Source organism: Cupressus sempervirens, chromosome 5 (assembly GCF_028749045.1).
Source record: "Cupressus sempervirens isolate cs-2001-9-10 chromosome 5, ASM2874904v1, whole genome shotgun sequence".
Classification (NCBI taxonomy): Eukaryota; Viridiplantae; Streptophyta; class Pinopsida; order Cupressales; family Cupressaceae; genus Cupressus; species Cupressus sempervirens.
The window spans coordinates 746,112,893-746,122,017 of NC_143122.1; positions in this window are offsets into that span (position 1 = coordinate 746,112,893).

Consider the following 9,125-nt stretch of genomic DNA (forward strand, 5'->3'; position numbering starts at 1 on the left):
AAAAGTCTTGAGAAAGCAAAGGAGACCTTAGTAAGGAGAAGTCCTAGATAAAAACAAAATCTACCTATTGTTGAGACACAATCTAGATCCCTGGTTCATTCTGAATCCTCTAATCCCTTGGAACAAGAAATAGATGAGGCTAATAGTCAACGAAATTTTCCAAATTTATCATTTAGGTTGAATCAGGGCAACCCCTTGAAGCTGTAAAACATGAAGAACATGTGATAATTGATGATTCTAGTTCTAATAAACAAAACCTTATATTTGAAAATGATGATATGATGGAGGAAGACTTCCTTATGTGTTGGAATTTTTTAGAATAACTAATAGGGGTGGTGAATTAGTTATCCAAGGTCTAGATGTACAATTGAAACTTTTCACAGCTTAGTGAACCTATATGCATCAAATATTTTCATCATGCATGCATCCATTAGATTATGCAATCACTTAAACTTGTAAGTTACCGTCAAATCAGCTTTGCAAAAATTTAAAAATAAAACATAACATATTCAATAACACATTTGACACAATGATTTAATGTGGAAACCCAATTTGGGACAAACCACCAGTAACATGCTACTCATTCTCACTCTTCTGAAGTTATGCCCTATAAAAGGACAACCATGTTAAACTTTACAATGCACACTATTAAATGTGACTTGGTTAAAGGATTTCAATCACTTTGTTAGGAGTGATCCTTGTTAGAGGACTTTAGATCATTCACTTGGAATGTCACCCAGTTAAAGGATTTATAAATGACTGTTAGGTAAACCTTAACCTAAAGGATTTATCCTAGACTGATACAACTTACAACACACTTGTAGATTATAGATCTTTGTTTCAGTCCTCCATCTTGCTTGGATTTCACACACTTCAACTCTAAAAACTTGTTAACCCTTCAAGAATCCATACCCTTAAGCCTTCTTTCTGTGCTTGCCAATGTAGTCTCTTCTCTTAGGTCACTAAATAAAGTAATACCCTAGACTCCTTGTCTTCCTTAGGTTCTCACACATAACAACCTTTTCTTCTGACCAGCAATCTCTATAAATAGAGAATTAAGAGTTTTTTTTTCATCCTCCATCATCTATTTTAGGGTTAGGTTAGATTAGGTAGGATTCAATGAATCTACCCATCATCTCATTTCATCCCTTTTTAGAAACTTCTCCTTTAATTCTCTTTAAATTCACCTCAAAATGGTTCACCGTGAATTTTGTACCACCAACTCATCAACCTTATCTTTCACGGAGTTCACACAATCCAAGAAATCAAACTTGTCAGCTCATATTCATCAAATCATCGATCTTTCTCATAATGTTGACACTCAGTAGTAACTAGCTTCAGATGAAGGTATGTATTGCATTTCTCAGCATCCTCTATCAAATCACTTGGCATGAACTAAAGTTTACTGGTTCTCAGCATCAACTAAACTTTACTTGGGTTACACTAAAATTGACTTTGCTCGAATCCAACTAATTTTATGCTTAGCTTACACTAACTTTGCTTGGCACCTACTATGCAAATTGTTAAGCTTGGCAGACATAATTTGTTTAACTTTTTCTTTTGAACTTAATCAGTGTAACCATCCTTTACAACCTTAAGTAGATTATCAATCTACTATAATATCATTGTCTTGACTAATTGTTGTACTCCCTTTCCATATCAAATTTCAACCTTTCCTCTAGGTGCTATTGTTACCTCATTTGATCAAATCCTCTTCATCAATCAAATAAATGATAGTACTTAAATCATATAAGAAATTGTCTTACTAGCAAGTAACAAGTTTGACATCAATGACAAAACAATGATTGAAACACATTTATCATACTTGTATCAATATATTTTCAAAAATCTTCCTCTTTGGCATTGATGACAAACCAAACTAACCAAACTTAATCAATACAACCAATGAAATACCAAAAATAAAATAGTTCCTTGTATTAGAATCTCTCCCTTTATCAACAACTTTAGAATAGGTTACAAAATTATGTTTTGATCAACAGAAAATCAATCAACTAATCTTATGACTCCCTCTTGATCACTTCTCATATCTCCCTTAACATTATCTCCCTCTTACTAGGTAGATGTAATCAACAAGCACACTTTCTTCCTTTGAGTAGATTTTAATGTTTCTTTTATTTGTATCTTCTATCTAGATTTCTCCCTCTTTATGTCTTTCTCCCTTGGTATTCTATCTACCTCTTTGACAACAATGCGAAAGACTTGTCATATTAATATGCAGATATGAACATTTATAGTTTCTCCCCTAGTCACCTAGCTTGTGATTGATTTGTAACTCTAGCTCTTTGATTACTTTAAGCAACTCCTAAAGTAAGATCCACTGCATCAATGTGTAACATATGTCAATCAACTTGTTTGACGTAGGGAACTCCTCATGCCTCTTAGATAGCCTTTGATAGGAGTATCACCACTAGTTTACCTCTTAGATACTCACGAGCATCCTCATGTAATTCTTTTGTGAAGATATCAACTATTCTCTCTTTTCTATTAACATATTCCATCTTCACCTCCTTATCTTGAACTAATTCTCTCAAGTAATGATACTTGATTGCAATGTGCTTAGTATTTTTATGTCTCATAGGATTCTTTGATATATTTATAGCAATTATATTATCATAATAAAGTATCATAGGTTGAGTGATTTCCCCCTTCATACCTTTGAGTAGTTGTTTGATTCATATAATGTTTGTACAATTTATTGAAGCAGCAACATATTCAACTTTAGCAGTAGATTGAGAGATGTAATTTTGTTTCTTGCTAGTCAATGTTGTTAGGAATAAGGTGTCTCAACCTTGTATAATTCCTATTCTTATTTATTTTTTGTAAAATGTATTTCTTGCAAATAATGTTGATGTGTTGACATCTTGAATTGTGTGTAAGGAGGTCATGACTAAAATGGTTATGACGGATTCCTATGACATGTAAGAGCTATGTTAGGAAGTTTCAATGACAAGTGAAGACATGTGGCAACTAAGATATTTGAGTACTATACACTCTGCCCCAAAAAAGAATTTTGGGGTTCCTATTTTCTTGGAGAATGGTAAAACCCTAATACGGTTTACCTTTGGGAGTAGCCCTAAAGTGAAGCGCATGTTATAACCATTTTTAGGGTTGCAAAGAGAAGCGATGCAAAAAAGGTGTATTGTTGGTACTGAGAGGAGCTACTGGAGTCTTCTATTGTTGATGTTGAACTTGTATTGCAAGTGTATTATAACCTTGTGTTGAAGATAATACATTGTGCAGGTTCTGAAGGGGTGGGGTTGTTTTACCAAAAGGTTTTTCCCCATCGGAAAATTTTTGTGTTATGTGTTTCTTTCTCTATCTATTTTTTGTATGCATGGTTGGCTGCAATATTGTTGTTTGCATGATATTGAATATGTAAGTGTAGAAGATTTTAATAGGATTTGCATCATACTTTCCTTATGAGATTAGTGTAAGAAGCTATTTTCGCACCTAAGTTTCCTTCCACATGTAACCAACCTTTTTCCTAGGAAAAATGCTCCTCCAGTACTGCTCTTTCTATCATTAATATTTCCAACCCAATCAACATCAGTGTAGGCTCTTCTTTGAATTTCCCATTTTTCTTATAGTATAGACCATAGTCCTATGTTCCTTTTAGATATCTCATTATTCTCTTAACAACCATCAAATGATTCTCCTTGGGACAAGTAGTGAATTTTGAAACTATCCCTACAGATAATGCAATATCCTGTCTATTATGTACTACATATTGTAATTTTCCAATCACATACCTTTATAATGTTTGATTCACCTCAACTGAATCATCATTCTTTGAAAATTTATGTCATGCCACTATAAGTGTACTTATTTTCTTGGAATCCTCCAATCCAAAAGTTTTTAGTATCTCCTTAACAAACTTTGACTGAGTGATGTATATTCCATATTTCATCTAATGTACTTGCAAACTCACAAAAAACTTGATCTCTTCAAGCATAGACATCTCAAATCCTTTCTTCATTTCATTTGCAAAGGCCTTACATAAAGTATCTTGACCTCCAAATATGATATCATCAACAAAAAATTTAGATAACAAAATACCTTTTTTTGTCTCTATCTTCAAGTATAGGTTGTTGTTATCATCAGTCCTCTCAAATCAGATCTTCACAAGATAAGTACGAAGCCTTTCATCCCATGCTCTTGGTGCTTGCTTCAAACCATATAAAGCTATGTAATCTACATACCATGTTTTTGTTGTCAGCATCAACAAATCCTTATGGTTGTTCTATATAAACCTCTTCCTCTAATATACCATTTAGAAATGTAGACTTAACATCCATTTGATAAACTTTGAAACCTTTGTATGCAGAGTAAGCAAGCAAAGTTCAAACTCCTTCCAGTCTTACAATAGGGGAAAAAATTTCTCCATAGTCAATTCCTTCTTCTTGTGCATATCCTTGACAAACTAATCTTGCCTTAGTCCTTGTGACTTCACCATTTTCATCTAACTTGCTTTTGTATACCCACTTGTTACCAATCACATTTTTATCTTTTGGTCTAGGAACTAGAGTCCATGTCTTATTTTTCTCAATTTGTTCAATCTCTTCTTCCATGGCTTTACTCTAGTCCACATCCTATAAGGCATCTTTTAGTGTTTTAGGTTCTTGCATGTTCAACAAACATGTATCATTTCTGAACATGTTCCTTGTCATTGGTCAAGCATCTTTATCTCCAATGATTTATGTAGTAGGGTGATGTCGCTTGACATACTTAGACAATCTTGGTTTTGCTCTGTTTTCTTCATTTGGTCTCTCAACTTCTGAATCACTATGTACATCTCTGTCAAGTATTTCAAAGTCTCTTCCATGTACACTAATCTCAGAAGTAGAATGTGCCTCAACTTCATTCTGTAACTTTGCACCTGAGTGTAACTTAGTTCCTAAATGCAACTCGACATTCATAGTATGTGACTCGACAGTCACTAAAACTTGTTGGTTAGCAACTTGATTTACAACATCTTCATCAACAAGTATACCTTTATTAAATTATACAAATAATTTGTATTCTTCTAGTTCCTTCATATGTTCAACCTCATATACTTATGTCTATTCATCAAATTTCACATTTTCACTTTCCACAACTTTTTTAGTGTTAGTATTTAAACACTTATAAGCTTTACTTCTTATGGAACAACCAAGGCATTTACCTTCTTCACTTTTTGCATCTACTTTACTATTCCTAAAATCTTTGAGAATCTAACATTTTCTTCCAAATACCTTAAAATATTTTACATTGGGTGAGTAACCATACCATAGTTCAAAAGGTATTGAATGTGTACCTTTCTTTACTTGCACATGGTTCAAGGTATAGATAGCCGTACTTATAGCTTCTCTCTAGTATTTTGAAGAAACATTTTTATCCATCATGAGTGTTCTAGTACAGTCCACTACAAATATGTTCCTCCTTTCAGCAATTCCATTTTTTGGAGGGGTTCTAGGAGTAGATTTTTGTCTTTGATTCCTCTATCAGATCTCAAATATTTCATACTTTTACTTGTTTCCTTCTCAATTCTTGCTAAGTACCACTTAAACATTTGGAAGCATCAAATTTCTATTTCAGAAACATAACTATCACAATTCTAGAATAATATATGTATCTCCTTTGTAGCTTTGTACTTCAATTAGTCCACACAAGTTAGTATGAAAAATATCTAATATTCCTTTATAGGTATGAGTCTGACTCTTAAAACTTGACTTTGTCAGTTTTCCTAGTTGACATTATTTGCAAATTATTTTTTCAAGCTTCTTCAACTTAGGAAAACCTCTGACTCTTTTCATATTACTAATACTAACCAAGTTATCAAACTTTACGTGACATAACTTCTTGTTCCATAGCCACACATCATCAAATTCTACAATTAAACAAGTAGCATCCTCTATATAAAGGTATAATAGAATACCTCTAGTTTGATCACCTTTTCCAATCAGTTTTCCATCAATTTAATATATCTTAGCAATCTTGTTTTCAAACTCAACCTTATAACCCGAATTATTTAGTTGTGAGACACTCAAAAAATTATAGTTAAGTCCTTCAACATAGTAAGCATTGTCACATAAAATATTTTCTGTGACTTTGATAGAACTTTTTTCTTTTATCAGACATGGTGCATCATTACTAGACCTTATACTATTTTCATCATAATAATTTAAGGTAATGAACTTACTTTTATCTCCAATCATGTGATGTGAACACCCACTGTCAATGATCCATATGTCATTCTTGTTCACACAAGACACTAGTGCAGTTGCCTCATCCTCATCAGATTCATGCTTCATTGCAACATACACCACTTCATCATAATGATCGTCAGATCCATTATTTGTTTCCTCTTCAAAAATGTAGCAAGAATTCTTTCCTTTGTCTTTGTAATCTTTTTTGTCTTCATCTCTTCTACTTTTCTACTTGTCACCACCTCTATAATTCTTCTTTTCTAGACATCTAACAACAATATGACCAATCTCATTGAAATTGAAACACATGATAGGTAACTTACCTTTGAACTTGTCTTACCTCTGTGAAATCTTCTTGCTAGTAGTGCTTCAAGTTGATCTACATCATCCTCATCTGTATCACTGTAGATGTAGAAGCTCAATTCATACTAATCACTTCCAAGTAGTCTAAACTAAGTTTGCACTGGTGACTCAATATATACAGTGAAACTTGACATATAAATTAAATCACTTGGTTGACACTGCATAGCTTGGTCAACACTATTACTAGGAGCTCAATATAAAATGAATCACTTGGTTGACACATCCTGGCTCAATCAACACTAGATTCACATCACTAATGTTGTGAACTCAGTAAATACTAGAGAACTCAATTTGCACTGACTAATTTGGTAAACACTATGTAGCTTGGTTTACACTGACAATCACCAACTTGGTAGATACTGCTCAATGCAAACCAAATACTATTTCTGAAACTCAATAGCAACTATAGAACTTGATAGAGGTTGAATTACTTGGTTAACACTATAAACTTCAAGATAAGTTTGGTAGTTGCTAACCATTTGATTAAGTGTATGTGTTACTAATAAAAAACTTGACTGTAATGTCAACACTTAGAACATTTTTGTCACCTCTATAGATAACATGTAGAGTATCCCACATTTTCTTTGCACTATCACAATCCTTGATATCATAAAAATCAGCATAACTTAGGGTAGAGGAAATCTCCAACATTTCCTGGTTGTGTTCTTTCTTCTTTTTCAAATCTTCAATAGTTAGGGCTCCAATAGGATCAACATGCTCAACAATAATGGTAGATTATGCATGATCTCCAAGATCTCCTAGGTGTAGCTTCATCAAACTTTTTCATGCAAGAAATTTATCTCTATTAAGCTTGAGTACCTCTCTTTTTGACATCTTTATCTTGTTGCTTCTAGTACCTTCAAACTAATCCTCTTAAGCAAATGGCTCTGATACCAATTGTTGGAATTCTTTGAAATAACTGAGAGGGGGGGTGAATCCATTATCCAAGGTCCACATGTACAATTAAAACTTTTCATAGCTTAGTGAACCCATATCCATCAAATATTTTCATCATGCATGCATCCATTAGATTACACAATCACTTAAACTTGTAGGTTATTGTCAAATCAACTTTCTAGAAATGTAAACATAAAACATAACAAATTCAATAACGCATTTGACACAATGATTTAACGTGAAAACCCAATTTGGGAAAAACCATCGGTAACATGCTACTCATTCTTACTCTTCTAAAGTGATTCTCTATGAAAGGCCATCCCTGTTAAAGGTTACAATGCACACTATTAAATGTGACCTAGTTAAAGGATTTCAATCACCCTGTTAGGAGTGAGTCTTGTTAGAGGACTTTAGATCATTCACTTGGAATGTCACCTAGTTAAATGATTTATAAATGACTATTAGGTCAACCTTAATCCAAAGGATTTACCTTATATTGATACAATGATTAGAAAGTAAAAGTAAGACTTTATCTGATAACAACTCACAACAAAGTTGCAAATTAAAGATCTCTATTTTAGTCCTCCATTCTGCTTGGCTTTCACACACTTCAGCTCTGATAGCTTGTTCACCCTTCAAGCATCCATACCCTTAAGCTTTCTTTCTTTGCTTTCCAATGTAGTCTCTTCTCTTAGGTCACTGAATGAAGCAATACCCTAGACTCCTTGTCCTCCTTAGGTTCTCACACATAACAACTTTTTCTTCTAACCAGCCATTTCTATGAATAGAGAAATAAGATTTTTTTCCTTTCATCCTCCATCATCCATTTTAGGGTTAGTTAGATTAGGTAGGATTCAATGAATCTACCCATCATCTCATTTCATCCCTTTCTAGAAATTTCTCCTTTAATCCTCTTTGAATTCACCTCAAAATGGTTCACTATGAATTTTGTTCCACCAACTCATCAACCTTATCTTCCACATGGTTCACACAATCCAAGAAATCAAACTTGTTAGGTTAGATTTATTGAATTCTTGATCTTCCTCATAATGCTGACACTTGACATTAACTAATTTTTTGATGCTTGACACATAGTGTGTTGCTCAACATCCTCTATCAATTCACTTGACATGAACTAAAGTTTACTAGTGCTTGGCATCAACTAAAATTTACTCAGCTTACACTATTTCACTTGGCTTACATTGTTTCACTCAGCTTACACTAAAATTGATTTTGCTTAGCTCCAACTAATTTTTTTCTTGGCTTACACTAACTTTTCTCGGCACCTACTATGCAGATTGTTAAGCTTGGTATATATACTTCATTTAACTTGTTCTTCTAAACTTAATCAGTGTAACCATTTTTTGCAACCTTAAGTAGATTATCAATCCACTATAATATCATTGTCTTAATTGATCCTTGTACTCCTTTTCCAAATCAGAACTCAAGCTTTCCTCTAGGTGTTATTGCTACCTCATTTGATCAAATCCTCTTCATCAATCAAACAAATGGTAATACTTAAATCATATAAGCAATTGTCTTACCAGCAAGTAGCAGGTTTGACATCAGTGACAAAACAATGATTGAAACAAATTTATCATACTTGTATCAATCTATTTTCAATGTTATGGAAGTAGATATGCCTAATTCATCTCTTGT